Source organism: Chelon labrosus (genome assembly GCF_963514085.1).
Source record: "Chelon labrosus genome assembly, chromosome: 21".
Classification (NCBI taxonomy): domain Eukaryota; kingdom Metazoa; phylum Chordata; class Actinopteri; order Mugiliformes; family Mugilidae; genus Chelon; species Chelon labrosus.
The window spans coordinates 22,212,632-22,219,751 of NC_140354.1; the positions used below are offsets into that span (position 1 = coordinate 22,212,632).

The 7,120-nt window shown below is 38.4% G+C and overlaps 1 gene segment (V, D, J or C); it reads right to left on the minus strand.

The window, feature by feature from the left end:
* Positions 1 to 2,508: 2,508 nt before the first annotated feature.
* LOC311506238 (Ig mu chain C region secreted form-like) lies at positions 2,509 to 4,700 on the minus strand. The segment is given in 5 exons: positions 4,335 to 4,700; positions 3,918 to 4,196; positions 3,493 to 3,792; positions 3,019 to 3,336; positions 2,509 to 2,864 (listed from the first exon to the last, which is right to left on the minus strand).
* Between the last annotated feature and the right edge of the window lie 2,420 nt (positions 4,701 to 7,120).

Below are 7,120 nucleotides of genomic sequence, written 5' to 3' on the forward strand. Positions count from 1 at the left end.
ATAACACAGCTAAGTACAGGAAAACATATTCATTTAAATCAATGAGAAATGTGGTATTTTTGTTTTCTATAGATAGATAGATAGATAGATAGATAGATAGATAGATAGATACTTTAATTACCCCATGGTATTGATTTTGCAGATAAACAACAGATAAATGATAATGTACATGTTAAAATAATGAAAAAGATTCATGCTTCCATTCCATCCTTTAATGTTTCTTGACCTGAAAACAAAGAAAACATCAAATTATTAAAATGTATAAGTATTATATTCAGTTGTCCAACACAGACAGTCTCTGGTTCTTTAATGCAGTACATAGTTGTGGCTTGGAGAGCTACACACAGACTCAGTTATTTAATGAATGTGGGCTTATTCATTAATCACTCTTTGGACAAATCAACACTTTGGTTACATTGTGAGGGTAAAAAGGAACACACTGGTGTGCTCTGCAAGATAAAAAAAAGGCCTTCAGTGCAAACCATTCATGAACCTCTTAGGACAGATTAGACCTCTGAAAATCCAGGGCTGGAGGAAGGTGTATTACAGCTCATTAATATGTAAAGAGAAACCCCTTCACAGCATTATCAAAGTCTGCAGCAGAGACGTCATGAGAGCAAATACAGAGGGCTCAGCACAAGGTGCAAAACATTCATGAGCACCAAGAATTCATGGGTCAATTTAGACTCCCAAGTCAGAGCAATTCTGGAACCACATTCAAGAAGAAAAAGTGTGGGGAAGGCTTGGAACCCACGAGGTGCAAACCATTCATAAAGCTCCTCATAAACCTAGGCCAGATCACATTTGGAGGATATCACACCAGAAATGATCTGAAGAGCCAGAGCAGTTCTGGAACAGCATGTGGTCCATGAACATGGACATCTTTCAGTTGCACTGGGTCGGTAGCATTTATTAATGATGTGGTAGAAGCATTCTGAAGTGTATGGAGATATACTGTCTGCTCAGATTCTTCCAAATGAAGCAGATATGGCAGATGATGGTTCACAGCACAGATGGACAATGAGCCAACACGTTGTCTGAACGTATCCCAGGGGTTTTTGGAGGTAAAGAAGCAGAATAGTCGTCAGTGTCTGAGTCAGTCACCTGATCTCAGCTCAACAAACAGCATTTCACTTGCTGAAGGTAAAACTAAAGGTAGAAGAGCCACAAGACATCTGCAGTAGAGGCCTGACAAAGCATGACAAAGCAGGAAACCCACTGACCCATCCCACCGGGATGTCCATGGGTTCCAGACTTGAGGCAGTCTAAACTTTTAACATTTTATTTAGGATGAGGTTTATTTGTCCAATCACCTTTGAGCCTGTGGAAATAAGGGACTGTGTTTGAAAAATGACTGTAACTTTATGATTAATGATTCAAAATGAAACACACACATCTTGGAAGTCATCACAATCATCCCCAACAAATTCACTCTGTATCTCTGGCCACTTTTGAAAGTTTCTATTCTCGTTTGTGAAGATGGGAATGAACGGCTCAAACCTACAGGACAAAATAAAAACTACATGTAGCCCTTTAAAAAGCTGAAACTCAGAAAAACTCTGCATGTTTACCTTGATCAGGCTGAATATCATGCTATAGAGGAGAGAGAATATGAAGAGGACTATGAAGGAGGAGGATGTGAACCACAGGCTGCTGAACTCATCCTCTTCAGTGGCACCGTCTGTGCAGTTCAGAGCAAAACGTTCTAAAGAACAATAAGAAGAGGAAGGCACAGTATAGGTGGTTAGATGAGTTAGGTGTATGTACGCACATTTTTTTTTTATTAGGGCAACACACTCGTTCTCGCTCAATGAACAGCTGAACAACGGAACGGTAAAGCGAGGCTTGTCTGAAAACTACTGGTACAAAGTGAGTGTTTGTGCTTGTTTTAAGATGTTGTCATTCACGTACACACGGAACAAACGTTTCTCAATGCAACATTTATTTGAAACAGTCAGCACACTCATCAAGCTGCTGGACAATGGGACAAAGACAGATTTGAAACACACCATGACGACAAAGAAAACAACAATGTTTGTTCACATAGCGAACACGTTTTCATGACACAGAGACTGAATGACACATCAGCACAAAGTACAACATTTAACGTTACTTTTCTTCACATTCACATGAATTACCCGTGGCCTGAGACACTCCTCGACGTTCCATAGGCTTATCACTACCAGCAGGCCAGACATTACAGGAGACCACATTTTTCTGGTTCCACTTTTCCTTGGTGGTGATGTAAAGACTTGTAACTGAGTAGCCATTTGTGGTCTTCTGTGGAGGGAAGTTGACGCCATCAGTGAAGACTCCACCTTCTTCTAACCAGGTGATGTAGTAATCCTGTTGCACGGAACTGGAGACCAGACACACCAGAGTGACCTCAGCTGACTTGTCTTTTTCAATGTGCTCGTCTGGAAGGATGTGAACTGCCACTGTTGGCTTTGTCCCATCTGAAAGAGAGTCAAGGAGATCCATGACTGAGCTGAAGTCAACAACAACAGCAACCAATCCCTGTAATAGTCACTCTATGTTTAGTTACATACCTCCTCTCTTCACAGTCAGCTCTTGGATAACTGGTGTCATATCTCCTATGGTGGCAGAACATCTCACTGTGTTGACTGTCTTCCACTCAGTGAGATTTTGAGTCAGTTTGCTGGTTTTGCTCTGTGCATCTTCTGTGGTGTTAATGTTGTTTGTCACAGTTGTTCCATTAATCTGCCAACTGATTGTAGTTTCAGAGACAGTGTTTCTGTCCTGTCCAGTGACGTTACACTCCAACTCTACCTGGTTGTTGTTGAATATTTTTTTGGGATTTGGGGAGTTCAGTGTCACTGAGATGGGAGCTACATGAGGGGAAGCTATGAAAAAAACAACAATGATTAGTGGCATTTCCTATTTAGAGAATGAACAGGTTTTCATTGGAGAAAGTTCACTCTGATACTTAATGAGACATCAGTTCAGAAAACCACATTTATAACTCAGTCTACTATGTTTCACATTCACATGAATTACCTGTGGCCTTAGACACGTTTCGAGGTTCCATAGGCTGATCACTACCAGCAGGCCAGACGTTACAGTAGAACATCTTGTTCTGGTTCCACTTTTCCTTGGTGGTGATGTAAAGACTTGTAACTGAGTAGCCATTTGTGGTTTTCTGTGGAGGGAAACTGGTGCCATCAGTGAAGCCTCCAGCATCCTCTGACCAGGTGATGTAGTAATCCTGCAGCACAGGACTGGAGACCAGACACACCAGAGTGACCTCAGCTGAGCCTCCTTTACCGATGTCCTTGTCTGGAAGGATGTGAACTGTCACTGTTGGCTTTGTTCCATCTGAAAGAGAGATTCAGATTAACATGGACATCCATGCATGAGCTGAGTTTGAGTCATCTTGATACAGATACAGCTCTAATATTAACAATAAATAAAACAATACATTTGTTGAATAGCTACAGTTTGATATCTAGTCTTTTTCATTTAGTTACCTACCTCCTTTGTTCACAGTCAGCTCTTGGATAACTGGTGTCATATCTCCTCTGGTGGCAGAACATCTCACTGTGTTGACTGTCTTCCACTCAGTGAGACTTCGAGTCAGTTTGCTGGTTTTGCTCTGTGCACTGTTTTGTGTATTAATGTTGTTTGTCACAGTCTGTTCATTAATCTGCCAACTGATTGTAGTTTCAGAGACAGTGGTCGTGTCCTTTCCTGTGACGACACACTCCAACTCTACCTGGCTGTTTTCAAACAGCTTCTTGTGATTTGGAGGATTCAGTGTCACTGTGATGGGATCTGCATGAGAGGAAGTAATGAAATGAATTACGAATCCGCACTATTTACTTTTTTTGGACGGGAAAAGAGAAAAGACAGTCTTCTTAGTATTAGCTTCAGATTTCCATATGTTAATGACTGTGTACCTTTGGAGATCTCTTTGGTATATTTTTGTCCTTTGTGAGTCACCTCACAAGTGTACACAGCTTTACTGTCCCAGTCTGATTTGCTGATTTTCAGGACACTGACAGATGAATATCCATTCTGAACGTCTTTGGGGCTCCAAGCAGTGAAGTCAGTAACAGTGCTTTCATTCTTTTTCCAACTGAATTCCAGTTTGCCAGGGTTAAACTCCTCAGCAGTACACACCAGAGTCTGTTTGTCTCCACTTGGCACTGATAGCAAAGTTACCTTTGGAGGAATTGCTGAATAGAGAAAGAAATACATAATTATGTCATTTTATGTTTAATAATTGACAACATCTGCAGTCAGTATTCATTTCCAGTTACCTGAGACTCAGATAGAAATTACAGAGAAATATTTTAAAATAAAAAGTTACATACGTATATGAAGCTGCACATGTCCGTTTCCTCCAACGTGAGTCACAGAACAATTGTAAGACAAAGAATCAGATCTGGATACTTTGATCACACTGACTCCTGTATATTTGTTGTTATTGTTAACTAGAGGTGAAAGATATTGTTGAGAATCCAGATTGGTCCCTCGAGCGTTGGTCCATGCAAAAGTAACACTCTGTGGATTGAAGTCATGAGCGAGACAGCCAAGAGTGATCTGATCTCCAGCCCCAGAACCACACTGAACCAGAGGGTAAACCTTTGGTGCAACTGTTGGTGCAACAGTTCCTGTGGAAGAAGAGGAGTTTGAAATACATAAATACACAAAAATGTAGTTTAAAAACACATGCATCATCAAGAGCTGTTAAAAAATGTAGTGACAAAAATTACAATAAAGACAAATTAAATTTCTTACATATCTCAGCCACAAATTAAAGGATACAGTTTTTACAAGTTTATTTTTTTTTTAGCAAAATTAATTTCTCTTTGTGTCCAGTAAAAACACAAATAAGTAAAAAAACGAGACAGAGAAAGATAGCTTTTTAAAATTATTTAATTTAATTTAATTTAATATTATTTAATTTACTATTATTTTATTTTATTTTATTTTATTATTATGCAATACAATTACTACTATAAAAAACCCGAAAATGTATCATCGCAAACTAAACATCATGTTATTAGATAATATTATTAATTACAAATAATTTAACCATCACTGCAAATTTGTGCATATGATGATTTTAATTTTCTTTCTTCTTTCTTTTCCCTTGTTTCTGTTTTTTAGTCAAGGTTGAGTTGTTTTCTTACATATCTCAGCCACGATTCAAAGGATACGGTTTTTACAAGTTTTATTTTTTTTATCACAATTATTTTATCTTTGTATCTGGTAAAAACATAAATATGTTAAAAAGGAGAGCTTTTTTAAGTTATTATTAATTTATTTTATTTTATTATTATGCAATACAATTACAACTATAAAAAACTTGAAAGTGTATCGTCTCAAACTACACATCATGTTATTAGATAATATGATTAATTACAAATAATTTAACCGTCATTCCAAATTTGTGCATATGATGATTTTAATTTTCTTTCTTCTTTCTTTTTCCTCCTTGTTTCTATTTTTTAGTCAAGGTTGAGTTGTTTCAGTCAAACACGTACCGTTTCTTTAACTTCCTCTAAAATAAATATAGCACACCACATTTTATTTCTAATTTTAGTTTCACTGCGGCCGTTTACACTGTTACATTCTACTCTGCTTTTATTGTATATATTGTATTTTATTGTGTATAGCTGCTATAGTTTCTATTTTTATTGCTCCTGAACCAAAGAGCTGCCAAACTGTATTTGGTTGTTTTTCACCAGACAATGACAATAAAAAACTTTTTATTCTACTGTAGTTACGATCCATATTTATGTCATTTATACGCTATAAATACCAGATAGAATGGAAAAACATACACAAGCATGTAGATTTTCATCTCCCGGTCGGTAACATTAACATTACTATTACATCAAACACCGTCCTGAATTAATTGATAATGATTTAGAAGAATATTTTCTAATTATTTTAAAGAAACTGCCTCATTAAAAACATCTGGTCAGCTCTGTTTCATCTGCTCTGTCAGTTTAAATTTAAAGAACATATGAATGCAACTTTTTTTTCTCAATAAACATAATTTAAAATAAAATATAAAGAAGTCACTGCAGATATTATGTTTAAATGTGTCTTACCTGAAGAAAGAAGAAAGATGAATAAAAAATTCTGCACTCACATAAGACTCACTTTTTACGGCCTATCATGTTGCACTCTGTCCTTCACCAGTCTGTGAGCCACCTCCCACTACCGGAGAGTTGTTGAGGTGTTGGCCCACTGCTGCCAGGTCAAGGTGGTGGTTCATAGTTAAAAGCAGCAGTCCTGTCCTACAGTCCATCATGTTAAACTGTGTGTCCACTGTTCTCCGTCATCCTCTCTGCAGTCAGATAAGTAGAGGTGGAAGACATCTTTGTTTTGCATTGACTCCTTCTCTCAGTAGCTGGAGAACTGCAGACTGTAGATCAATGTGTTGTTATAATGTGTTTACTATTCATAACCCAAAGAAACAGGAAGTCACTAACCACAAAGTCAGCTGCTACTTTCATAGTGTTCATGTTTGTGGCATATTTAGAGACATTGTTAATTTAATGTCATCTAATTCATATCCTCTACTGCCACCTGGAGGTCATAGTGAAAATGTTTTCTCCAGAGTTTTTGTACAGCCTCTCTGTTCACTTTAACCACTGTCAGTGTTTGGCACAGTAATACACAGCAGAGTCCTCTGGCTTTAGGTTGGACAGTCTCAGGTACACCATGCTGTTGCTGTTATCTCTGGTAACTTCAATTCGTCCTTGCACACTGCTAGAATAATCAGTTTTGCTAGCATCGCTATAGATACGTCCAATCCATTCCAGTGCTTTTCCTACAGGTTGTCTGATCCAGTGCATACTGCAGCAGCTAAATGTGAAGCCAGATCCCCTGCAGGAGAGACTGAGAGTCTCCCCAGGCCTTTTCACTACTGAACTGGAAGGAATGGACTCCATACTCTGACCTGCACAACCTGATGAGATGAAAGGAGAGAGGAAGCACAGAAGAAAGTCAGACAGTCATCTGGGAAGTTCTCTGCTATCACTGACTGCCATCAGTCAATGTTGTCTGATCAAAGATGAAACAGAAGGAAGCAGGAGAACTCACAGGGCAGAGAGAGAGCAAGCAGCAGAAGAGTGAGTGTGTT